We start from the raw sequence: 27,390 nt of genomic DNA on the forward strand, positions 1-27,390 counted from the left end.
TCTTTGTAACTTCACTTTTGCTTTAGCCTCTGCAAAGAGAAGGCAGAAGAAGTTGGGAACGTCTTCAGCAGCTTTGCAGGGTGAGGACAGGAGGAGGGAGGGGGGAGAAGAGAGCCCGTGGGCCTGATTGACGCCCTCGGGGGTTGGTTTGGCTCCCGGGTCGCACATTGGACACCCCTGTAACCCAACCGCAGTGTTTACTGGAGGTCTTTACTGTATGAGCAAACTGTTTTTCAGATTCCACAATCTGCCCTGAGACTCAGTGAGAAAGATGATTTGTAAACAACAACAGCAATACCAATTTCAGTACAAGATAGCTTCATGGCCCACACCAAGCCACCAAACTATACCATCTCTCAGATAACTGCTGTAACTACAAATTATAGCAAACCAAAACTGCAATGGAAGGGAAGTTCCCATTTTCTTCTACATTCTTGCCCATCTGCCAACACTTGACATTAGAGATTGGCACGAGCCAGGTGATGAGCCAAAATCCAAACCAGACTTTGCCTAGTTTAAGGCTCCTGTCCTGAACTGAGGTTCATTGCTCACGTGTTTGCCGAACAAATCTCCAAGGTTTTGATTGTGGCGCAGAGTGGCTTGGAAAGCAAAACTCACCCACAAAGTCTGGTGCAATAATGCTAGGTAACTGTGGGGTTGGTGACATTCTCCAGCCTTGGAAACACAAATAGGGGCCCTCAAAGCTTGATAGGCAATGCTGCCTGCCAATAATTGTTCTTTTCCCATTGCTCACAATGGGAGGGGATGCTGTATATAGGTATCGGATGAGCGGGCATTCCCTTTGTTGGCAGGCTGTGATGGTTTGGAATGGAGAGGGCGTATTAGTGTGTGAAAGAGCTTTGATGCTGGGCATGGTGGTGAGGGGTTGCTTAGCAAGCCTACTCAGTCAGGGGCTAGGGGGCTTAGCTTTGCTCTGCCTTTCTCTGAGTCACGACTCAGTTTTTGTTTGTTTGTTTGGTGCAAAGGATGGGAAAATCAGGATTTAATCCCTCTTTCCCATTTTGATTTTGTGAGAATTTGTAACTGTCAGTTTTCTTGGGGGGGGGGAAGGGTTCCCTTTCATTTTCATCATATTCTCCCCACACTTTGAGTTGCAGTGCAGGGATTGAACTTTGGGTTGGGGGGGGGGGGGGGTTCAACTCAGTTCTCTGCCATTTTATCAGCTCCCCACACACTAGGCTGCTTTTTGTCTTGGGGTGCTCTGTGTTTGTCTCTACTTTGTTGCTGTTATTCAGTCGCACAGTCAAGTCTGATTCTTTGCGATTCCATGGACCAAGTCACACCAGGCCCTTCTGTCTTCCACCATCCTCCGAAGTCTGCTCAAATTCGTGTTTGTTACATCAGTAACACTGTCCAGCCATCTCATCTTTTGCCATCCCATTCTTCTTTTGCCTTCTGTCTCTCCCAGCATCAGGATCTTCTCCAGTGAGTGCTTTCCAAAGCTCTATCTGATTGCCCTTGTGGTGGCATCTGTGTATCTACAGACTTACTGGGGTGACCTTTCCTGTCAGCTCTTGCTTTCCACTGACCTGATTCTCTTTGGGGTGGCATCTGTGTGTCCAGAGACTTACTGGGGTGACCTGTACTCACCAAATTTCCCCAGAAAGCACTTTCCTGGGAGCATGTTTTATGGCAGGTCTAATCTACACATAACTTGTAGGACATGTGGGCCATTTCAGGGAGGTGCACCAAGAGTTTGATGCCTCTAGCTTGCACAGGGTCCATGCCATACAATCCTGGAACTATACCTGACATCTCCCCCAAAAGCACTTTCCTGGGGGCACCTTGTTTGGGGGTCTGTAATGCAGACCCCCCCCAGTCCAAACCACATGTAACTGGTAGGGCATGTTGAGGGGCATCCTAGGGAAGTATGCCACAAGTTTGATACCACTAACTCACATAGGGTCAATTTTATACACTTCTGAATTCGTGTCTGATGTCTCTCCAAAAAGCACTTTCCTGGGGCACCTTGTTTGATGGTCCATAACTTGGAACTCACCCCCCCCACCACCACCAAAGATCAATCTGCAAGCAATTTGTAGGGCATGTGGAGAGGCATCCCAGGGAGTTGCACTGCAAGTTGGATTTTCTAGCTTTCACAGGGTCTGTTCTACACACTCCCAAAGCCACACCTGACATCTCCTTGAGAAACACTTTCCTGGGGCACCTTACTTGGAGTTTTGTTACTCAGACCCCCAAGTCCAATCTTCATCAAACTTGGTGGGAAGGTAGAGGACAGTCATCTGGAGATGCACCTTGATTTTGAAGTCTCTAGGATCTCAGGGGCCACCCCTGCATCCTGAGGTTCGCAAACAGGGCTGGTTCAAGGCATGGGTTTGCAAACCAGTTCAGGACATGTGCTAGTTCAGTTTGTAAACTGAACCAAGAAATTTTTTACAATGACATATTCCTTGGTTTGTGCCCATCCCTACTTGATGTTTCCAAGGTAAAAAGCTCCTGACTTTGTTTCTAAAGCTCCTGCTTTGCTTCTAAAGATCATCTTGCATGCGAATCGCCTGAGCACCAGGGGGACTTTGTCAATGAGTCGCAAAGACATGTCTATTTGAACATTCTCAAAAAGTGAACCAGACGCGTCTTTTTGTTGTGATAGAAGTTAGCCTACAAACCTTGGCTGGAGGCCCACAGTTGACTGAGAAACTACCTTGGCAGACACAAAGTCTTTGAAATGAAAGACAAGATGGAGGACTGAGAACTTCTCTAAATAATTAATTTCAGGTTACTGTGCAATCCAGGAACCCTGTTGATTTTAAAGCCATTAATTGCTTGTTAGGCTCCATTAAGTCACTGTGAAAAGCACATTGAAGGGTTGTTTTTTTTAATGCAGAGATTAAAAGGCAGCTTTTTCACTTTGGCTAAGTCTTTCATAGAAGAACACCCCTAGAGAAAGGGCAATGGGAATGTACATATATATTGTGTACATGCACAAGAAATTTTTTACAATGTGGATGTATATTTTCCAATACATATAGTGAAGAAAATATGAATGCCCTCTTGCTGACAATGGGGTTGATGAAGTTAACAGTAAGTACAGAACTGCAACCTAAATTAGACAATGGCTTTTTAGATGACTTTCTTCACATTCTGACCAAGGGTCACTTGGTTCTGGCCCCAAAACAGAAATGGACCATACCGGGGGAGAGACACCCATCAGGTGTGTCCTGAGTATAGGAGGATACACATTCCCTTAGGCCTCAAGAAAAGTACAGGAATGTGCATGCTGAGCTTGAAACACAATGTGTCCTGAGCATGAAACACAATGTGTCCTGAGCTTGAAACACAACACAATAGATTGAGAGGATCCAAAGATCTGCATCCCGACCGGCTGCATAATTCAAACTGGCCAATCAGGAGGCAGTATCAAAGGATCCTAGGATCTGCCAATGAGTATGCATATTCATAGAATAGAATCATAGAGTTGGAAGGGGCCATACAGACCATTCAACCCCTTGCTCCATGCAGGATCAGCCGAAAGCATATTCTAATGAAGGATCCAAAAAGGGTGCTATCACAGGGTGATTTCTGCTTCATAAAGGCAGTTTCCCCTGCTCCAACTTTATATATTGCTGCATGTTCTGTGTGCTGGGTTATAGTTGAAGTCACTATGCTGAATCACTATGCTGGCTGAACGCACTAAACAGTGCACCTCCACCATGTGACCCACCATCAAGAGCAGCTTTAGCTCTGATTCTGCTTGGCATGCAGAAGGTCCCAGATGCAATCCTCAGCATCTCCAGTTAAAAAGAAACAAGTAGCAAGGGATGAGAAAGACGTCTTCTGGAGACCCTGGAGAGCTACTGCCAGTCAGAATAGATAACTGCCCTGGATAAGCCAAGGGTCTGACTTGGAATAAGGCAGCTTCATGTGTTCAGCAACTCCAGTACAACTCATTAGACATGTATTGCAAACTGCCTGCTGTGTGACACCCCCATACACAAACACACTATTGCTCTCCTGGGAAGGTAGCAAATGCAATTAGGCTACTGAGCCCCGGTTAGCTGGTGGACCACAGTTCTTGCAGATCTGACATGCAGCAGGTGATGAACAACATGCCACATCCAAAGCTCATGACATGGCAGAATCCTCTCCTTGTGGAGACTTGCACAGATGGTTTTCATCTACCTAGGGGCTATTAGATATATGAAAGTTAAAAAGGTTTCCACCAGCAGGCCTGCAGAAAAACCTGTGTTGCTGAGCTCTGCCTGAACCTCTGCCTTTGCCTTGTTACCTTCCAATCAGCCTTTCCTGGGAATGGATTCCTTGGTTGCATCTTGGGCACTGGAAGCAACTAAATGAGCCATTTCACAGCTGATGCAGAGACAAGCTATCCCTCCACCTCCCCAACTGACACTTCCCATTACTGGTGCATCACTTCCAGGCAACACCTGCTGTCTTCATCAGCTTCATCACCTCAAGAGGTGGTGGGCTTTCCTTCCGTGGAGGTTTTTAAACAAAGACTAGATGGCCGCCTGACAGCCATGCTCATCCTGTGAACTTAGGGGGAGGTATTTGTGAATTTCCTGCATTGTGCAGGGGATTGGACTAGATGACCCTGGAGGTCCCTTCCAACTCTATGATTCTAAGACTTAAGTGTGTCTTCAGTTTTTTAATACAGAAAAATAATAGCATGCCTTGGCCATGTCATGGTGGGGGGAACACTGGACTTTTCACCTTTCCTCAAAATGGGCAGCTGAGCCTGGATGGATATTATCTTAATGATGTAAATGAATGAATGATATAAATGAATGTAAAGCCTGCACTGAATGCATGCATGAATGGGACTTAAAAGGGGGGGGGGGGAATTCCGGCATAATCTGAGGCTGGACAGGGAGCAAGAGTGAGGACACTCATCCCTGGAGGAGGAAGTCCACAGTCAGAGTTACTTTGCAGTACGAAAGGACTCACTTGGCTATGGGTGCCTGCCTTGCTTGTCTTTGGACAGGTAGAGGAGCATGAGGGAACAGAGACACTTTCCCAGCCTGCTTCGTCCAGTAGTGTTGGCCACCCACCCCCAGACCTCTTGCTGCTGCCACAGTCCCAGACACAGATTAAATAACAACAAACAAAGAAAAACAAACAAAGGCACTTGGAGATTGTTACCCCTTAGTTTTTTGCTCTCTGCTTTGGCTTTCAAATTCACCTTTTTATCTAAGAAGGAAGAAGCTTTTGAACAAAAGAGTTTACTGGAGTGTAGCTGTCTGGCTATGCTACCATGTTAGTCTAGAGACAGAGCACCTCTTTTAAAGAGAAAACAACAATGATCCAACTTCCTTCATACAATGCAACAGCTGCTCAGTTGTAACACCCACAATATTAAGTCTGCCTTCAAGACAATTTATAAGCTTTGTAAACATTAAGAAACTTCCTACTTTTGCATCAGACATTACAGAGTCCTCCTTGTGGCCAGCAGGCAGGACACACTGAATATAAGGCTGACTATATGTTTCCAAACTGCATTGCACAATAAGTATCTTAAAATCACCATATTGTCAACAGAAACAATAAACAGAAAAAACAAACCTGAGGATAGGGCAAGTTATCAAAAGCAAAATTACTCAGGCCCAGGCTGGGTATCAGCATTTTGCATTGGGAAACCTGGCCCCACTGGGAGGGACAAAGGAACTCCTGTTATACTTCCAGAGGCAGCTGCAACCTGATATAATAGGAGGCCCTGCAGAGACAGAACAGGACTGTGCTCAAAAAATAAGAGACAGAGTTTATTTCGTTTAAGTATTTATACTCCACTTTTCTCCCCAACAAACATCCAAAGCAGCTTACAACATCTTTCTCCATTTTATCTTCATGACAGCCCTGCAAGGTAGGTTAGGCAGAGAGAGGGGGGGGGGACACAGGGACATCCAGCAAACATCCAAGGCAGAGTGAAGACTTGAACCCATGTCTCCTAGATCCCAGCCAAGTGTGGTTCTTCTAAAACAAACACAAATGAGCATACAACATTTAAAGTGTTATTTATAAAGCACAGGAGACAATCCCCTGGGGTTGATTAGATAATATATTCTTTAAAACAGGCTATTTAGAAGATGGAGCAAGTTCATTCTCTCAAACAAATTAAGGCAATTTAAAATCTTTCTAGAATTCTCAGACAGATTCCTTCATCTTCCAATCTGAGCATTTGATTGACAATCTAATGGATTGCTAAGGGGTTTTTATTCTTTTTAAATCATATCCAGGGAGACTGGTAAAGTATGTCTTTATTTCTGCTGGATGCTTTTGCAAGTTTTTATTCCTAGCTTTCAATGGCTGCACAGCAGGGGGACAGTACAAGCAGACCTGACAAGCATCCCTTATCAGCTCAGCTAGTATATAGAGCTATTCATAAGGCAGGGATGCCCCACTGGGTGCTTGCAGGTGGAGGTGGCAGACCCAGTTCAAACTGGAAGCATTTAATCCAAGTGTGTGCTCGCACCCCAAGTTCATCTCTGGACTGGCCAATGAATCACTGCTACAAACAGTTCAGTAGCATCTGTCCAACTGGCTCTCCAGGTCTCACACAAAGAAGGGTCTTTCGCCATCATCTGCAGCAACTTGAGCTGTTTCTTTAACACATTGCATCTTAGTTATCAACATGAGTTGCTGGCTGTAAGCTGTCTTCACATGGATGTCAAGCATGGCTTATTCTGATCAATAACTGATGGGTTTCTGGCCTGACACAAGCAGGCCTGGGTAAGATCATACAGAACCAAATGCTGCTAGTTTATTACCTTTTCCTGGCCCCTCTTTGTTTTATGACTGTTAATTACAGGGACCAAAGCAATCAGCACCTTCCCATGAATCCTCCTGCGGGAGGAAGCACCATCTGGGCAATGCAAGGCGGAATGCCTGATAACGCCCTGGGAATGTATGTAGTTTTGATACTTTATGTGTGAACGCTCCCTTGCTTCCCCTCCCCATAGGAATACCTTTGAAGTGTATCTTAAAACTTGTGTATCAATGTATTGGTTTCATTCTTCTCAAGCCAAGGCTTGAGCCAAAGTAGCAGTCTATCAATAAAAGTAGACTTTGTATCAACTTCGACTCGTTATTGAATCCGCCTGCTTGACATTTTGAGAAGAATCCTTTTTGAAGCTTAACCACCCTGGCTACTTTGTAACCGAATGGCTGAAAAGATTCCAGGAGGTGGTGAGCTTCCTGATCTTGAAGACAGGGCATCTGTACCATGGCATGTACTGGACGCCCGGAGAGCAGCAGGCTCGCCTCCCCATATCCAGCAGCTCCTGGTCACACCCCGGCAGTGGCAACCGCGGACCTCCACCACCACAATGGATGAGGCACTGGTGTGGAGAGAAGCCATCCTAACCCAACACATGCGCCGGGTAAAGATAGTCAACGTAGGGGCTGGCAACCCGGGACTGATGGAGCCGGAGGAGATTGATACCATCATGGTCGTTCCCCTACCAGACAGAGATCCCGATCCGGGGGAGAGGGATCCAGAGGCCCCGGCCCCGAAGGAGGAGAAAGATGAGGTGGCCTGTGAGTTCCATGCGATGGTCCGCAAAGAGGTGGAGGCCATGGCCAAGGGGCTGAGGGACGAGATGCAGGCGATGACCACTCAGATGGCGGGAGAGATCACCAGGGAGATAACCCAATCCTTGGGACTGCCTGGACCCCAGAGGGTTCAGCCACTCCCTCCAGCCCAGCAGCCAGCAGCCCCGGGGGCACCGACGGCCCCACCACCGGCGGGACCGGCACCTAGGCCAGCTGCGCCTCCGGCACCAAGGGATGGCAGCCATGGGCGGGAGCTGGATGCCACATTCGACAGGGACCCAGAGGAAGTGGAATACTTCATGATCCAGGCTAACAGCTACATGCACTACTGGGGGAACACGTTCCCCGACGAATTTAGTCGGGTGGACTATTTGGGATCGAAACTGAAGGGGGGCACCAAGAGATGGTATGTGAGCTTGTACGAAGCCATGAGTCCGGAACTGGGCTATGTTGCTACATTCTTCCAGGCTCTGATGGCCCAGTACGAAGACCCTCTCAAAGAGACCCGGGCGCTAGCGGCCTTACGCAACATGCAGCAGGGATCGAAGTCAATTTGAGAGTACGCTGCCGGGTATCGGGCCAACGCTGCGAAGGTGAGGAGGTGGAGTGAGTTGATGAAGATCAAGCACTTCACCAGGGGCCTGAACATGGGCATACTGGATCGGGCCCTTACCCGAGCCAGACCCACCACACTGGTGGGATGGATCCAATTGGCGGTGAGGTCGAGATGAACATGAAGCGAGTGGCCATGCAATGCCAGCAGCAGAGCAGAAAGGGAACCGAGATCCAAAGACAGGGATCAAACCGGAGGTGAAGAAAGCTGCAGGAGGTGGCGGCGGAGGGAAGGCTACGGGGTCTCACAAGTGTTTTCGGTGCAGAGACCGCAACCACCTGGCCAGCAATTGCCATAACCCCCCCGCGGGCACCACCAAGTGCACCCAAGCCGGGCACCCCCGTGCCGAAGAAAACACCGGGCTGCCCTAAGGAAGCGGTGAAAAGCAGCGCGGCCACTGCCGGGGAGCTGGAGGACAACACCTTCCTAGCGGATGAGCTGTCAGCAAAGGGTTCATTGAAGTTTCAAAATGATCAGACTTGTCTTTGTTAAAAACTAAGTTTCATTTATTGATTACAACAATGTTACTCTCTACATGGATTCATTGAAACTGATAACAGATAGCTTGCACCATTGGCATTTATGTATACACTTCAAAGGCTTTGGGCTTTAAACTACTTCTCATAATAAAACTACAGTTGGTCCTGCAAGTAACACTTTCACACACCCGCTTATCTCTTACCGGTGATGGTTACATTCCCTCCCTTGGTAATGTCCTTGCTTTGCTAGAGAGGCGCTAGCGAGGCTAGCTGAGCGGTTTGCACTTCAAAGGCCTTGCTGGCCTTTGGAGTTTTGGCGGCCTCCATTCCCACCCCTCCTTTTTTGTCTTGCAGGACCCATGGGTTAGTAGCATAGCATTTTATTTAACAATGATATTAGTAAGCAAGGATTAAATACATTTTATAAAGCAGAGAAGCTTCAATGAAACATTGCCTGACATGAGCTGAGCGAGCTGGTGTGGATGGAGGAGCCGTCGGGAAACGAGGACGACCTGCTCTAAAGGGTGCCAACCAGCAGGTCACGGAGGAACCGGCACCGCTCAGGGTGAGAGTAACTGGGTCATTATATTTTGTACCGGTGAAACTGTTGAACCCTAGACTCAAAAGATTTATGCAGGTGAAAGCCCTGATTGATTCAGGATGCAATCAGGATTTAATCACCCCTAAGTTGGTGGACGCCTTGGGGTTGACCACCACGGCCCTACCTTTTCCCATACAATTCGAACAGATGGACGGGACAGTGATGTGGGGAGAGCCCTGCGTGCTAGAAACTCAGTTGGTACCCGTGGAGATTGAAGGGCATTAGGACCAAGAGTCGTTTGTAATCACTCCCTCCTGCTCTTATGATGTAGTCCTGGGAGTGGGGTGGTTGGCAAAACACGAACCAAGCATCCGATGGGGGGATCAAACCATAAAGTTTGTGGACTCGCTGTGTGAGACCCATCTCTGGAGTTCGGACTGGGGTCCACAGCCCCCTCCCTCGAAGGAGAAGGTCTGTTTGACAATGGAGGAGGTCCCAGCCGTTCCTAAAGCATATTGGGATTTGATGGGGGTGTTTAGTGAGCAGGGAGCGGACGAACTTCCCCCTCACAGGAGCACTGACTGCGCTATCGAACTAATACCTGGGCAGTCACTGCCTAAAGCTAAGCTGTACTCTATGGGGTGGGCCGAGAAAGTGGAGCTATGCAAATTCCTAGTCCGGAACTTGAAAAGGGGTTTCATCAGACCGGCAACGGCCCCTCATGCCGCCCTAGTGTTGTTTAGTAAAAAAAAGGACAGCTCGCTTAGGCTTTGTACGGACTTTCGTGGGATTAATGAGATTTCAACTTCCAATGCCTACCCCATCCCCCTCATCAAAGACTTGTTGAGCACGGTGTCCGAAGGGAAGATTTTCACAAAACTGGACTTGAGGGATGTGTACTTTATACGTACTCTAGCGTATAAAGGAGGGGGATGAATGGAAGACGGCCTTAATACTCCCATGGGACAATTTGAGTATTTGGTGATGCCGTTTGGACTACAGGGTGCACCGGGGGTGTTCATGAATTTTATCAATGATGTGTTGCGGAAATTTTTGTTCAAGGGGGTGGTGGTGTACCTGGATGACATAATTATTTATTCACAGGATGAAAAGTCTCATGTAAAATTGGTGAGGGAGGTATTGAGCACCTTGTTGGAGCACAAGTTATATGCCAAACTGTCCAAGTGTGAGTTCCATAAAACAGAGCTAGATTACCTGGGGTTTCGGGTGTCCGCGCAAAGGCTGGCTATGGACCCGGCCAAAGTACAGGCCGTATTGGATTGGTCTCCCCGAGGACATGTAGACAGTTACAATCTTTCCTCGGGTTTGCAAATTTCTACAGAAACTTCATATCAGGGTTCGCCCAGATTATGCTTCCCCTCACATTGTTAAAAACGAAGGGGATGGGGCCCGAGGCAAAGCGGCCGGGGGCCCGTCTAAATTGGACACCGAAATGCCAAGAGGTGTTTGAGAAACTCAAACGGCTGTTTACTAGCGAGCCGGTCCTGAGCCACCCCAATGAGTTGCGGCCCTTCATTGTGCAATGCGACGCCTCCGACGTGGCTGTAGGAGCCATTCTCATGCAGAAAGACGAGGAAGAAAGGCTGAGACCTTGCGCATATGTTTCCAAAAAGTTCTCAGCCAAACAAAGGAACTGGTTGGTGTGGGATAAAGAGGCGTTTGCTGTAACTTATGCTTTGAAAACCTGGCAGTCGTGGTTGGAGGGGGCCCAAAATCCCTTTCGAGAAATGGATGGACCATAAGAACCTTGAGGCCCTCACTGGCAGGAGGAAACTGAGTGAGAAACAGGTCAGGTGGGCGGGGTTTTTCTCCAAATTCGACTTTGTGCTGAAGCATATTCCCAGCACCAAGAATTTCTTGGCTGACGCGCTTTGCCGCCTGCCCCAGCACAACAGTCAAAGGGAGGAAGTTGTAGATTCCCTAGTCTCACCCTCCCAAGTGGCCGTTGTTGTAACAACCCGGTCCCAGACCAAACATAAGCTGGAGGGGTGGGGGGCCGAAAGGATGGCTTTGGAGACAGAAAAGGAAGGTGACGACCAACCGGAGGAAATTCAGAAGAGAGAGGATGGGTTGTGGTATAGGGGGGAGAAGCTGTACGTCCCCAAAACTCTAAGGGAGGAAGTTCTACAATTTTGCCACTCAAACAAGCTGGCAGGGCATTTTGGGTACGTGAAGACGCTCCACCTAATTAGCAGTAGTAGTAGTAGTACTTTATTCACGGTCATCCCACCAGCTTAAAAATACAAACAAAACAGAAATAAAACATAAAAAACAGAAACAGACCCATCACCTCTTACATAAAATTCCTAATTCCTGCTCTTACATATATTGTTAAAACCCATAACCAAGATTTACACCCTCAATTTCCCTCCTTTCCAACTGAGCAGCGTAACAGAAACGGGCAATCTTAGAAGAAACATCAGAATGAGAGTCAGACAGGAGGAAGGCAATTTGCTCATCCTCCTTCCAGCCCGCCAAGGGTTCGAGAATCGGAGAGATTAGTCTAGCCCTCAAGTCCTTTTAGTTTGGGCACTGCAAAACAATGTGGGAAGTTATTTCAACCTCGTTGCAATTGCAGGGGCACAATCTTTCCAGATATGGGCGCCCAGCGTAACGACCCAAAAGCACCAATGAAAAAAGTGCGTTGAGCCGTGCTTTTGAAAAAGCTATCCGATATTTTGGGATAGTAATATTGAAAAGATAACTGGCCGAAGATAGTACTTTGGCTTGCTTCCCTAAGAAAATGTGTGCAGAAAGACTAGCTCTGACAGATCTCAGTTCGAGCTCCACCAACCTCATATGCAGCAGTTCTTTCGCGTCCCTCAGCTCCATCATTGCTAAGGACTCAGGGGAGAGATCACAGAGTCTGAAATGGTCTAGACATCTTTTCTCCCAGGTTCCCACAAAAGGGTCTAAAAGAATCAGATGGGGAAGACCATCTGACTTTGAAAGAACCTTCAAAAAATAACAAAAGGTGTTTAACCACATAGACATCTCGATGCTTGGGACGCCAGCTTCTAATCTAATGGTGGTATTTGGCACACAGCTAGGAACAAACAGAAACTTGCGCAGGATTTTAGTTTGTACTATCTCCAGCGGCTTGGTGGTTAAATAGGAGGCAATTTCAGCGCCATAGAGCAACTGAACCCTAGTCTTTGCAGTATGCAACCTCAGTGCTGCAGGCAAGAATTTGGCCCCTTTGGAGATATAAAAACGGTAGATAGCATCAGCTGTTCTTTGCGCAGATTGTGCAACATAGGTCTTATGTGCCAAACGCTTTCCCTGATAATGAAAGATCACCCCCAAGGTATTTTATAATTTTTACCTGCTCGATGGGTTTGCCATTAATTAGCAGGCAGTTCTGGTGGCCCTCCCTAAAGAAAGATGCATCCGAGTTTGTATCCTCCTGCCCCATATGCATAATGGTGAAAAGGAGAGGGGGGAAGCCACCTGGACTGCTGAAACCACTAGAGATGGCTACCCGACCCTGGTCGGTAGTCTCAATGGACTTCATTGTGGAACTACCACCATCACATGGCAAGACAGTAATTCTGGTGGTAGTAGACACCTTTTCAAACCAAGCCCATTTCATTCCATGTGCATAATTACCCACAGCTAAAAAGTTAGCCTATTTGTTTTTCAACCACGTGGTTAAACTCCACTCATTCCCGGACAAGGTAATTAGCGACGGTGGCCTGCAGTTCGTTGCCAACTTCTGGCGGGAGTTCTGTAAACTATTAGGGATGGAACAAGGCCTGAGTTCCGCCTACCACCCCCAGACCGACGGACAGACAGAACGCGTAAATGCCTTGTTAGAGCAATACCTGCGGTGCTATATAAACCACCAACAATCGAATTGGGTGGATCTCCTCCCCTTCGCTGAATATGGTTACAACAACAGTGTGCAGAGCACCACCAAAACTTCCCCCTTCCAAACCGTAAGCGGGTACAAAGGTAAACCAATTCCGAAGCTGCCAGGGGAAGTGCAAACAAAGAAGTCCAGCTCATTTGAACAGTGGTGGGGAACCCTGAGTGAGGGCTGGAAAGGGATCCAAGAGAATTTGGAGGCTGCTAAAGAGGTGTACAAGAAACAATATGATAAGTCCCATGTGCCCGCCTGGGACTTCAAGGTGGGAGATTCGGTGTTCGTTTCAACAAAGAACTTGCCCTTAAATCAACCCTCCAAGAAATTGGCTTATTGATATTTGGGACCCTTTAAGATCAAACGGGTGATAAATAAGGTAACTGTAGAATTGGAACTGACAAAAATATTTAGTAAAGTACACCCTGTCTTTCATTGCAGTCTACTTCGAAGAGACCCCGGTGCTTCTCTTTGACACCCTCGACCGACAGCTCTGCAACCTATCCAGATTGGGAATCAGAGTCACCATGAGGTCCAGGAGATTCTGGACTCAAAAGTCAAACAGGGGACATTGTATTACTTAATCAAATGGAAACACTTTCCTTCTAGTGAAAATGAGTGAGTGGCACAAAAAGATGTATTGGCCCCGGACTTGGTCAGTAAATTTCACAGAAAATTCCCTCAAAGACCAAGGGGTTCAGCTTGAGGGGGGCAGTATGTCAAGCATGGCTAATTCTGATCAATAACTGATGGGTTTCTGGCCTGACACAAGCAGGCCTGGGTAAGATCATACAGAACCAAATGCTGCTAGTTTGTTACCTTTTCCTGGCCCTTCTTTGTTTTATGACTGTTAATTACAGGGACCAAAGCAATCAGCACCTTCCCATGAATCCTCCTGCGGGAGGAAGCACCATCTGGGCAATGCAAGGCCAAATGCCTGATAAAGCCCTGGGAATGTATGTAGTTTTGATACTTTATGTGTGAACGCTCCCTTGCTTCCCCTCCCTGTAGGAATCCCTTTGAAGTGTATCTTAAAATTTGTGTATTAATGTATTGGTTTCATTCTTCTCAAGCCAAGGCTTGAGCCAAAGTAGCGGTCTATCAATAAACGTAGTCTTTGTATCAACTTCAACTCGTCATTGAATCCGCCTGCTTGACAATGGATGCGGAAACTGTTTGGCTGCTTCTTGTTCAACAGTCACCTGGCCGAGCAGGAAACACATTTCTTGGGACAAGCTGTCAAAAAATGTCCTCCAATAAATTTGTTGCAGGCCAGAATATAATCTGCAGCAAGGCTGTGGGACAGGGAATTCATTGCCACACTTCAAGAACTGATTCAGCCAAACTAAGAATTTTATAAAAGATAAGCTTTTCCATCCATGGCGTTTTAAGAACAAGAATTTGTATTTAGGGCAGGAAAAAAGAGGTAGCTGGCACCTAAGAAGCAGCAGTGTTGTATGCCCCATCTGGGCAGCTCTGCCCTTCCCCAAGATTTCCTCCCAGGGATCTTAAAGAGCGCAGCCACCCCTTATCATTATCCTGAGGGGGAAAGGCCTTTTTATCTTCTGAAGCCTTAAGTACAGATAGCACTTAACAGGGAGGAGAGGGTTTAGCTTAAAGGAATTATTACTGATTTAAGGAAAGTGTTTGCTGTAAGAAGGTAAACGCTTCTGAACATAAAAATAACCATTCTTATTACACTCATACAGGAGTTGTTTTGTAGAAAAATAGGTTGTGGAGCTCATTAGCATAACTCATTAGCATATGCCGTCCCCCCCACCAGCCAAAAGCAACCCAATGCAAGAAAGGAGAGAGATCTAGCCAGCCCAAGCAGGCCTCACTCACCTGGGGCTCTCTTTGGCCACCCCTACCCCACACAGTCAAAAGACCAGCAAGCCACCCACTGCCCAAAATCACATAAGAAGTGGAGAAAGGGTGGTACGGGGTTCTCCAGGGGTTAATGAGGGCTGCTGGGGGTGTGGCAAAGCTCCTGGTGGCTGGCTTATGGATTGTTATGCAGCTGCAGCTACTATTCAATGGACAAGGTAGGTGGGGAGGAAGAAGGGGAACTGTCAGAAAGGTTCAGGAGCTGTGCTCCTATGAGCTCCTGCTGACTTTGAGGCCTGCACTCATATATTTCTGACATTAACAGTATACAGATATTGAAATGCATACAGAAAACTCAACAGCACCAACATATTAAAAACTCTGCAAGCGACTCCAGTGCCCCCTCTATCCTCATGTGGCGTTACAGAACCCTACAATACTGGCCAGGACATCAAAGTCTCATTCACATCCTCACACATGACATATGCTATCATGTACCACTTTCTGCCATTCACACTGGCCAAATTGTATTGACTCTATGCAGCAGACACACACGAATCAAGCAAGTCCTCACATTCCTCAGAATTGTTCTTTACCCTTGGGGGGGGGGGAGAGAGAATGCTGCCTTCCCTCTGTTTGTATATGTCCCTGCCAACAGAAGGTTGCCCTGAACTGGATAGCCCAGCTAGCCCAATCTTGTCAGATCTCAGAAGCTAAGCAAAGTTGGTCCTGGCGAGTACTTTGCTGGGAGACCTCCAAGGAATACCAGGGACCAGATGCAAAGGCAGGCAATGGCAAACGGTTTCTGAACATCTCTTGCCTTGAAAACCCCTTGAGGTCACCATAAATCTGCTGTGAATCGACAGTACTTTCCACCAACTGCAGGTAGAAGAAGAAGAAGAAGAGTAGGTTTTTATATCCCACTTTTCTCTACCTTAAGGAGTCTCAAAGAAGCTGACAATCATATTCCCTCCCTCTCCCCACAACATGCACAAAGACGCACAGGCTTAGCTATAGAAGGAAATCAGATTTTTCCATTCATTTCTCTGAAGCCCAAGCTGAAATATGACTGACAGGGGCTTATGAAAACAAAAATACCCAGCAGCCCTTGGGCAAGCTGGAAGGAGGATATGTTGATCTGCAGTGTCTCATAGGAGCCTGAAAGGTAGCCAAAAGAAAAGGAAGACACTCCCCCCACAACCAAAGGGCTTTGAAGAAATTCACAGGATTAAGGGGATTATTTAAGGGTTGTTGGGTTTTTTTTGTTTTCTTTCTTTAGTGTTACACTAAAACTGGTGTCAGCATTTCAGCTTCAGACTCTGATTTTCCAGGATTCATCAACCACCACTAAAAATAATATCTCATGCTGGAATGCATCTTTAACGGCTGTTTGGTTTTAACTTGGCTTTTACATCTTAACACTTTTTATTATCTGTGTCTGTTTGGCTGGTTGAGGATGGAAATAAACAAGTCAGCAACCCCCCCCCCCCTCTCTCTCTCTGTTTGCATGAACAAATCTGGCAAGATTGTCAGAAGCAGAATCTGGCAAACACTTAGATCCTGTGATGATCTGGCTTCTTTGTCTTAATGTTGTGAGTCATCTCCATTGCAGTCCAAAAGTTCACAGTAATCTGCATGTAATCTTTACATACTGGACACGATCCAACAAAAGGTTTTTTTCTTACTTAAGTCTGTAGTGCTATTAATACCTACATGGAAGTAAACTCCACTGAACTCAGTAGGACATACCTCTGAGTAAACATCCATAAGTGAGTTGTTTGTCCATTGAAATAAACTCTATATGGCCCTTTGAGGGCTTTAAAGAGGCTGTGGCTCAGTGGCAGAGCATCTTCTCGGCATGCAGAAGGCCCCACATTTAATCCACAGACTCTCCAGTTAAAATGATGAGGTAGCAGGTGACCTGAAACCCTTTGCATAAAACCCTGGAGAGCTGCTGCCTGTCAGAGTAGACAACACAGACCTTAATAAGCCAATAAGGGAGGGACGGTGGCTCAGTGGTAGAGCATCTGCCTGGTAAGCAGAAAGTCCCAGGTTCAATCCCCTGGCATCTCCAACTAAAAAGGGTCCAGGCAAGTAGGCATGAAAAACCTCATCTGGAGACCCTGGAGAGCCACTGTCAGTCTGAGTAGACAATACTGACTTTGATGGACCGAGGGTCTGATTCAGTATAAAGCAGCTTCATATGTTCATATATTTTCAATAAGGCTCCCTGCTCATATGTAACTGTCTGGCTCTTCCTTACCCAGGGTGGGGCCCAAGGCCATCATGTTCTCCAGGTCTTCCTTTCTATTGGTCAAGCCTCAGTAAGGGTCTAGGGCAACACCCTTGGTCCCCAACCCTCCAGCAACCTCTCCTTGACTGACACAGGATAGGCCCAGCAGCCCTTCCTCTTTGGCCTTCCATGGGTTGGCCTAATAAAGGTTTGTCTGGGGGTATGCTGACCCTAGACTCCCCCAATGCCCTTTTTTCAGGAGTAGGCCCATGTGATTGAAAGGAGTCTGGGCCAATAGCCTCCTTGGATGAGCCTTCTCCTGTGCTGACCTTCCCTCCCCTAAGGTTTCAAGAGGCCACTTTTCCTGCCTGCCCACCCAGGCCCCAGGAAGCTGCAGCTGCAACCATTCTCCTCCTCCAGCCCTGGTGCAGCCTGCAAAGCCAGAGGGAGTAAAAAAGGGAGAAGGGGGGTTTTGGTACCGTGAGGGGAAACTCTATGTACCGGAAAGCCTCCGGAAGGAAGTATTGCAATTTTGCCAGAGACATTAATTCTATTTCACCAACAATTTAACAAGGCTAAACATATGGCTTTGTTAAGGACAAACAGAAAAATATATGCATACCGGGTCAAAAAAATTATACGCTGCCTTCATCGATTTGAAGGGTGCTTTTGATTCAATAGATAGAGCCCAACTATGGATCAAGCTAGGTCACCTGGGAATGGACCCTCGTCTGCTGTTTCTCTTGAGGAAACTTCATTCTAATATCTTTTGCCAAGTGAAATTTTCTTCTAGCGGTGACTTGACTAGTAAAATCCCAGTGTTAAAGGGGGTTAAACAAGGTTGTGTGCTGGCCCCGCATCTTTTTAATCTATTTTTAACTGACCTGGCACAATTTTTGAACCCTGTCAACGGTCATCCGCCTAAACTTGCAGGCTGAGCGGTCCCCTTATTACTTTATGCCGATGACACTACCATCCTCTCTTGTACAAGAGTGGGCCTGCAAAGGTATTTGACTGCCTTTTATGACTACTGTAATTGTAATTCACTTACTATCAATTACACCAAATCTAAAGTAGTTGTCTTTTCAAACTGCTGGCGCCCACAGAGATGGTTTATTGGCAATTCAACAATCGAGCAAACAAAAAAATTTAAATACTTGGGGATCACTTTTAACCACAAGTTAAGCTGGGTTTCACATCGTAACAACACCGTCAACTTGGCTAAATGTTCAGCTGCTAAAATTAAACAGTTTTTCTTTGCAAGGGGCAACCAATTAGTTCCAGCAGCTATTAAAGTGTTCAAAGCCAAACGCTTGCCCAAATCCTCTATGGTATCCCTATTTGGATCTCAGCTTTTACCAGGAAAGTGGAGGGCATTCAAGCCTCATTCTTTAGACAAATTCTTGGTTTGCCAAAATGTGTGTCCTACTTTGCTCTCTGCTCTGAAATGGGTCAGTCTTTGGTGGAGACAAAAGCCTGGATTGCAGTGTTTAAATTCTGGCTCAAAATTCATTTTAGAACAGATCCCAACAGCCTTCTTGATTGTATGAAAAGAGACCCATATATTACATCCTGGACAGCAGTGCTTCTGTCTAAACTCAATCAATTGGGGTTAGAGGTAGATGATTTTTCTACCGCTGATGAGTCATATATCTTCAGATGTATTAAACTGAGACTATGGGAATCGGAGGAAACGAAATTACGGCCAACTGACCCTTATATTTGCTCTCCAGCTTCCTTAGGTCTTTATGCTTTTTGTGGCAAAATGCCCAATTATCTATCAGACCTGACCACTCCAAGTCATCGCAGGGCATTTATGTTGGCTAGACTAAATGCGTTTCCCTCCAAAGTTTTACAAGGGAGATATCAGCGAGTCCCTTTAGCCGACAGACTTTGCTCCTGTGGAGCAAATACCCCTGACTCAATCCAGCATATATTGCTTGATTGTTCTTTATACCATAACCTCCGTAAAGATTTATTTGGCAAGCTTTCTTTTTCTCCAGATTTGTCTATTCTGCCACCCTGTTATTATTTATTGAGTGATACTGAGGGGGTGGTTAGTGAGGCTGTGGCAAAATTTCTGGCTGACATCCTTAAATTTAATTCTGACCATGTTTGAATGCATCTATAAGCTCGGTTTTATTTTGATTTTATCTCCAATGTTTAAATTTTTATATTCTGTGTATTTTTATCTGAATCTATTATGCCATTAAAGGTTTGGAGAAAAAAAACAAGGCTAAACATATGGCTTTGTTAAGGACAAACAGTGGAAAGAAGCTGGGAGTGCATGCTTTCTTGGTCCAGTGTTTCTGTCCTTTCTCTCTTTCCATTGAAAATTTCCAGGAAGTGCTGTGTGTTATGTCACAGAATTTGTCCAGCTGTGTTTTGAACCTGACTATGACCTGGCAGCAAACCTGGCTGAAACCAATTACCAAACACAACAGTTTCACCTAGATTGCATCGCATTATTTTCATTGTCAACCCAGTCCATATGACCACCAAAATGCACATTGTACTTGCTACTGCAGCAAGGTCAGCAGACCACTGGATAGCCAAGTCTGCTCTTCCTACACCAGGACAGCATTTGCTACCTAGAGCAGAGTCCAGGATTCCAAGAACAAATCTCAGTATCCACATTTGCTAAGCAGTTGGAAACATCAGAACAGATTCTCTTCTTTCTGCCAACAAAGCATCTTATTCAAAGGGCTATACATCCCACAGTAATATTTTCCTTGTCATCATTCAGCGAAAGGGCCACGGCATCTACCAGTGGAATGAGTGGCAAGAGCCTTTAAAGAAAGCTGATAGGGTCATCTGCAAAATATGGAGCTCTTAATGTAGAGCTCTTAATGTTCATGGAGTCACTGAATTCCAAATGATAATACCATTACTGTTATTTTTGGAGCTGAGTGAGGCTTAGTCGGAAAAAGACTTACAGTGCAATCCTTAACAAAATTACAGCCTTCTAAGCCTACTGGCTTCAATCAACTTAGAAGAGTATAACTCTGTTTTGGATTGCACTGTTTCCACCCCAAAAGGCATCGTATTATTTGGACATGATGCATTTTGCAAGCACATTTCTCTCTTACTGTCAAGCATGGAAGTTTCAAAAGAACCAAGCAATGATTTGGATACAAAGTCTTAGTTTATTGATAATCCATTGTGCTCAGGTCTGGAACAGCTTGAAAATGATACATTTCAGTGTATAGCATCTGGCTTTAAGGAATACATCAAAGAGGACAGTAGAGATAACTAAGAATTCTATCACAAGCGTGTGAATTACTACAATCATGTATTTGGCTATCTTTTGTGGTTAGCAACATCCTGAGTCCCAGGCTTGAGCTTGGGAACTATCCCGGGAGGCACTATCTTCAAAGCAGGCATTCCTGCATTTGTTATAAGAGGTGAGAACTAAGGAATGGTTTAGATAGCTTTGATATGCACCAGCAAAGTAACAGTCTAAATAATGCAGCTTTATATAGAGAATAACTTGTATGCTTGACATACTGCCCCCCCTAAGCCTCACTCTGGGGTTTTTCTGGGTGCAGTAGGTAAAACTTCTTCAATAACCTGGGCGCCCTCACATTGGATGCTTCTACCCATTCATCGTGACTCGGGGGGAAATGTTTCCACCTTATTAAAAAGTAGAGCACTCCCCTTTTCAACATTGCATCCAGTATCTAATGCACCTCATGGTAACTCTGCTCCTCCACTTGAATCGGTTGTGGCGCCGGCAGACAAGGGTGCCAATTCATAGCCCCTGGGTCCCGGCGCAAAAGGCTGCAATGAAAGACAGGGTGAATTTTACTAAACAACTTTGGTAACTCTAGTTCCACAGTTACTTTATTTATAACCTTTTTTATTTTAAATGGTCCCAGGTGTTTATAAGCCAATTTCTTCAATGTTTGTGGCAAGGGTAAGTTCTTTGTGGACTAAAACACCGTCTCCCCCACTTTAAAATCCCACACAGGGGTGTGTTTCTTGTCATAGTTTTTTTTGTAAGTCTCTTTAGCCATTTCCAAATTTTCCTGTATTACTTTCCATCCTTCCACCAGGGACCCCCACCATTGCTCGAACGAAGAGGGAGTCTTGGTGGGGGTCCCCCCCTGGTAGTGACGGGAAAGGCTTCCCCTCATAGCCATTCACTATTTTGAAAGGGGAGGTTTTGGTCGAACTGTGGGTGCTGTTATTATATCCATATTCAGCGAAGGGCAGCAGCTTCACCCAATTGGACTACTGGTAGTTCACATAACACCTTAAATATTGTTCAAGGAGCGTGTTCACCCTCTCCGACTGTCCGTCTGTTTGGGGGTGGTACGCGGAGCTCAAACCCTGCTCCATTCCTGTCAATTTACAAATCTCCCGCCAGAAGTTGGCAACGAACTGTGGGCCCCTGTTGCTAATGACCTTGTCAGGGAACAAGTGTACTTTGACCACATGTTGAAAGAATAAGTACGCTAATTTCTTTGCATTGGGTAATTTAGTCAGGGGATAAAGTGAGCTTGTTTAGAAAAGGTGTCCACTCTTACCAGAATTACGGTTTTCCCTTGGGATATGGGTAGTTCCACAATAAAGTCCATGGATACTACTGACCATGGCCTCCCTGCTGTTTCAATTGGTTGTAGCAGTCCAGGGGGGTTTCCCTCCCCTCTTTTTTGCCATGATGCACACCGGGCAAGTGGAAACGTATTCCGAGATGTCTTTTTTCATTTGTGGCCACCAGAATTGTCTGTTGACCAAATGCAATGTCTTTACATACACAAAATGTCCAGAAAGTATACTGTTATGACAAAATTGCAATACTTCCTTCTGGAGGCTTTCCGTTACGTAGAGTTTCTCCTCGTGGTACCAAACCCCCCCTTCTCCCTTTTTCACTCCCTCTGGCTTTGCCTCTCCTTCTGCCTCCACTTCCTTGATCAGACATTGCCCCCCACATCTGTCTTCTATTTTACCCTTTTTTGATCTGGTAGTGACCATTCCGGTCAAGTGGTCTGGGGATATCATCAAGTCTACCACTTCTTCCTTCTGACTATCATGCTGGGGTAGTCTGGAAAGAGCGTCTGCTAGAAAGTTCTTTGAGCCCAGTATGTGTTTCAGAGTGAAATCGAATTTGGCAAAGAATCCCGCCCACCTAATTTGTTTCTCGGTTAGCTTTCTACGTCCAGTGAGGGCTTCTAAATTTTTGTGGTCTGTCCAAATTTCAAACGGGACCCTAGCCCCTTCTAACCAAGACCTCCACGTTTTCAGGGCAAAAGTTACAGCGAACGCCTCTTTGTCCCAAACAGACCATTCCCCTGCTCCTGGGAAAATTTCTCAGAGATATAGGCGCATGGCCATAACCTCCCTTCCTCCCTTTCTGCATCAATATTGCCCCATGGCCACGTCAGAAGTGTCACATTGGACCACGAAGGGTCAGAGTTCATCTGGGTGGCTTAGATTGGGCTCACTGGTAAACAGTCTCTTTAATTTGTTGAACACCTGTTGGCACTCAGGCGTCCACTTTAACGTCACCCCCAGCTTTTTCGCCTCGTGACCCTTCCCTTTGGTCTTTAAAAGATCAGTTAGGGGTAACATTGGAGTGAAAAGGGGAAGTGACGAGGAAGTGAATGAACTCCCTCCCCACCGGAGCACAGATTGTGCAATTGAAAACATCCCCGGCCAGGAGCTACCCAAGGTGAAATTGTACTCCATGGGGTGGGCTGAGAAAGCAGAGCTGAGGAAATTTTTAGACAAAAATCTTAAGAGGGGCTTTATTAGACCAGCGACTGCCCTGCATGCTGCCCCTGTGCTCTTCAGGAAGAAGAAGGACGGCAGCCTCAGGCTCTGCACAGATTTTAGAGGGATTAATGGGATTTCAACCTCCAACACTTATCCCATCCCGCTAATTAGAGATCTACTGAGAACCTACTCAGAAGGAAAAATTTTCACTAAGCTGGACCTGAGAGACGCTTACTTTAGAGTGCGGATAAAGGAGGGCGATGAGTGGAAAACCGCCTTCAACACACCGATGGGCCAGTTTGAATATTTAGTCATGCCATTTGGATTACAAGGGGCCCCCAGGGTATTCATGAATTTTATCAATGAAGTTCTAAGGTAACACCTGTACCGGAGCATGGTGGTGTACCTGGATGACATAATTATTTATTCAAAGGACATGGACTCGCACGTAAAATTGGTGAGAAAAGTACTCACCCCCTTGTATGAACACAAACTGTATGCCAAATTATCAAAATGCGAATTCCACAAATGGGAACTGGATTACTTAGGATTTCGGTTGTCAGGGAAAGGGCTGGCCATGGACCCAGCCAAAATCCAGGCGGTGTTAGACTGGGAACCCCCGAGGGCACGTAGACAGCTCCAATCATTCATGGAGTGATGGTGCTCCGTTTCACCGATTCCCTTGCGCACGCTGGTGCCTTCTTGGGTGCTGACATGATGGGCTTCAGAGTTTATTAAGTGAAGGATAAATTGGTCAACACACACACGGGCTGCGAATCCCTAGGTGGGTAAAAGATAAAGAGAGAGGTCACTCTAGATTGCAAAACAGAAACAACCCACAGGGTTATAGTGACCACAATTACTAATATTTCATGCACTATGATTCCAAATTTATAGGTGGAATGCAATACACACATACTTTAGATTATGGAACACTCTGAAAAATGTCTCAGTGCACTAAAAGTTCGCAATACAAAGGAGAGTCCCATTGTCACAGGAGGTCGACTTCATATCCTGCGAAGTTCCTTCCAGCAAGGTACACTCCACAATTCTTTTTCCACAGAGACTACTCCAGTAATTTCAAACACAATCCAAATGAAAGACAACTTCAAATCCTTCCTCCTTCAGTTTTTATAAATCCTTCATATAGTACATTTACAACTGACATCAAAGTCTTATCTCTTTCCAAATAGGCAACTGCTCAGAAACGGCTCAAGCCTTGAGCCATTTCTGAGCAGTTTCCTATTTAGAAAGAAGGCTGGTCAAATGAGCGCAAAATATCAGACATGTTGATCTCACATGTGATCTGGCAAAGAAGTCATTACAAAAGGACTCACTGTTCCTCCTCCATAGTTATGAAATTAAAAAATAACTACAAATCTTGAATGGCTAGACAGTGGATAGCACCACATCTTTTAGATGCACAAGAACAGAACTGAGAAGACATCAGGGTGTGATCAATCTAAGTCTGCCTTTCTGCTTATGTGGTGTGGAAGCCCCCATAGGCAAGATATGTTTGAAGGAAAATCCTGAACATAATTTAGCGACTGCATTGACAACTCTTACAAATGCATTCTTTGTATAATTTTATCATAGTTTTTTTTTAAATTAGGTAGTTATGGGCTGGCTACGTCTCTGTGAAATACATCCTCACTAAATAGATGCAGTAAGGATTAATTATGTCTTTTACAAGTCTATAGTGCAGCAGATGGAGTATTTTTCCCCATTTGCAATCAGATATTCATATATTTGGTAATGCTGTGTAAGAGAGACAGTTTAGGGTAGTGGTTAGAGTGTTGGACTTCCACAGTAGAGATCTAGATTCAAATCCTCGCTTTGCCATGATGCTCAATGAGTGACCCTGGGCAGTCACACACTTTCTTTCTTTGCCTGGTCTATTCACAGGATGGTTGTGATGGTAAGACAATAGAGGGGACTTGACCTTGTTCTTATATGAAATCCCCCCCCTTAGGATATTACAGCTATAAAGAATAATAACAAAATAATGAGCAGTGACTTTGGCTGGTTCTAAAGTAGCATTTAAGACTATTCTCCTACCCAGAAGTCAAATAGATAATTAACCATTAATCTAGGAGCAAAGCAAGATGGTGACAGGAAGTGGGGGAGGAAATAGAGACCCACTGCAGTTTGGATTCCTTTTTTTAAAAATTGCTGTTATTTTTTTACGTGAAACTCCTCAATATATTTACATATAATATTTTTATATAATATATTTACATTACTGAGCTAAGACAAAAATACGTGAGCTGGAGGCTAAAATCTGTGAGCTAGCTCACACTAACTCAGCTTAGAGGAACACTGTCTGTGACTAGAGCTCATGCTTTGCACAACAGTTCAGCTTCTGCAGAGCTAGATTCTTTGGGCAAAAGAGCCTGGAAACCCTGCAACAACTTCCTCTTGCCTACAGCAGATTGAATAAGGTTCATTATTTCCCCACCCCACAATTGGGTGGCTACATTTGCAGCCCAGTGACATTGATGGCTTCCCTACCCTGTAGTGATTCCCTCCCACCACTGGGGGTGCTGCGGGTCTGTTGTACCATGAGTCAGGAGGACTTAGGTAAGGTATTATTTGTACCAGAACTAGGAAGAAAATTGGATTTGGGCTTCATGAGAAGGCAGGAAGAAAAGATCTGTCACCTTAAAATCTGTGTAAGTCAAAGAACGAGAAGCAATGTGCACATTCAAAGAAATAAAGTAAAATATGGACATGTGTTTGAAATAGTGTGGTTTACTAAAACCTAGTGGGGCAGTCCCTCTCGTGGATTGCTGCCTTGTCGTAGCGAGAGGGCTTGCGCGGTTCAATGAGGCTGTGGGCTATGCCATGCAGGGCCACCCAAGATGGACAGGCCACACCTGAGAACAGCTGAGAACCCACACTAAATGTGATCCACTGGAGAAGGAAATGGCAAACCACTCCAGTATCCTTGCCAAGAAAACCCCATGGACTAAAAGATATGGCGCTAGAAGATAAGCCCCTCAGGTTAGAAGGTGCCCAATATGCTACTGGGGAAGAGCGGAGGGCAAGTCCAAGTAACCACAGAAAGAGTGAAGCGGCTGGGCCAAAGCCAAAAGGACCCTCAGCTGTGGATGTGTCTGATGGTGAAAGAACAGTCCGATGCTGCAAAGAACAATGCTGCATTGGAACGTGGAATGTAAGATCTATGGATCAAGGTAAGCTGGATGTAGTCAAACAAGAGATGGCAAGACTGAACATCTACACCTTGGGAATCAGCAAACTAAAATGGACAGGAATGGGTAAATTTAACTCAGAGGATCACTACATCTATTATTGTGGCCAAGAGTCCCATAGAAGAAATGGTGTGGTCTTTATAGTTAACAAGAGAGTGAAGAAGGCAGTAATGGGGTACAATCTCAAAAATGACAGAATGATCTCACTCCGTATCCAAGGCAAGCCATTCAATATCACAGTAATCCAAGTCTATGCCCCAACTACTGATGCAGAAGAGGCTGAAGTGGACCAGTTCTATGAAGATCTACAACGCCTTCTAGAATTAACACCAAAAAAAGATATCCTCCTCATCATAGGGAACTGGAATGCCAAAGTGGGAAGTCAAAAGGTAACCAGAACAACTGACAAGTTTGGCCTTGGAGAACAAAATGAAGCCAGGCAAAGGCTAATAGAGTTTTGTCAAGAGAACAAGCTGGTGATAGCGAACACCCTCTTCCAACAACCTAAAAGGCGACGCTACATTTGGACATCACCTGATGGGCAACTCAGAAATCAGATTGATTATATACTCTGCAGTCAAAGATGGAGAAGCTCCTTACAGTCAGCAAAGACAAGACCTGGAGCTGACTGCGGCTCAGATCATGAGCTACTCACTGCAAAATCCAGGCTTAAACTAACAAAAACTGGGGAAGCCATTAGGCCATTTAGGTTTGACCTTGATCACATCCCTTATGAATATACAGTGGTGAATAGGTTTAAGGACTTGCGCTAAAACTCTGTGGCACCAATATGGAGAGCCACTTTGGTGTAGTGGTTAAGTGTGCGGACTCTTATCTGGGAGAACCGGGTTTGATTCCCCACTCCTCCACTTGCACCTGGTAGCATGGTCTTGGGTCAGCCGTAGCTCTGGCAGAGGTTGTCCTTGAAAGGGAAGCTGCTGTGAGAGCCCTCTCCAGCCCCACCCACCTCACAGGGGGTCTGTTGTGGGGGAGGAAAGTAAAGGAGATTGTGAGCTGCTCTGAGACTGAGTGGAGGGCGGGATATAAATCCAATATCTTCTTCTTCTTCTTCCCCAACTTCTCCAAAACCCAGCTTGAACTTCTGGTAGTTCCTGATCAAAATACTGCGCAAGCACCAGTCATTTCCAACTCTGGGGTGACATCAGTAGTAGATTGTACGCCCCTTTCCTCATCAAGCAGCAATCAAAAAGTGACAGGTCCCCCAAAGGAATACCAGATGCTTTCCTATGGGCACTGAGGCAAATGTCCTGATGGGGCTCCTGACCTCTTGATCCCCCCCCCCTGCAAATGAATGCCAGATGTTTCCTAATGTAGGGCA

Source organism: Heteronotia binoei, chromosome 19, assembly GCF_032191835.1.
Source record: "Heteronotia binoei isolate CCM8104 ecotype False Entrance Well chromosome 19, APGP_CSIRO_Hbin_v1, whole genome shotgun sequence".
Classification (NCBI taxonomy): Eukaryota; Metazoa; Chordata; class Lepidosauria; order Squamata; family Gekkonidae; genus Heteronotia; species Heteronotia binoei.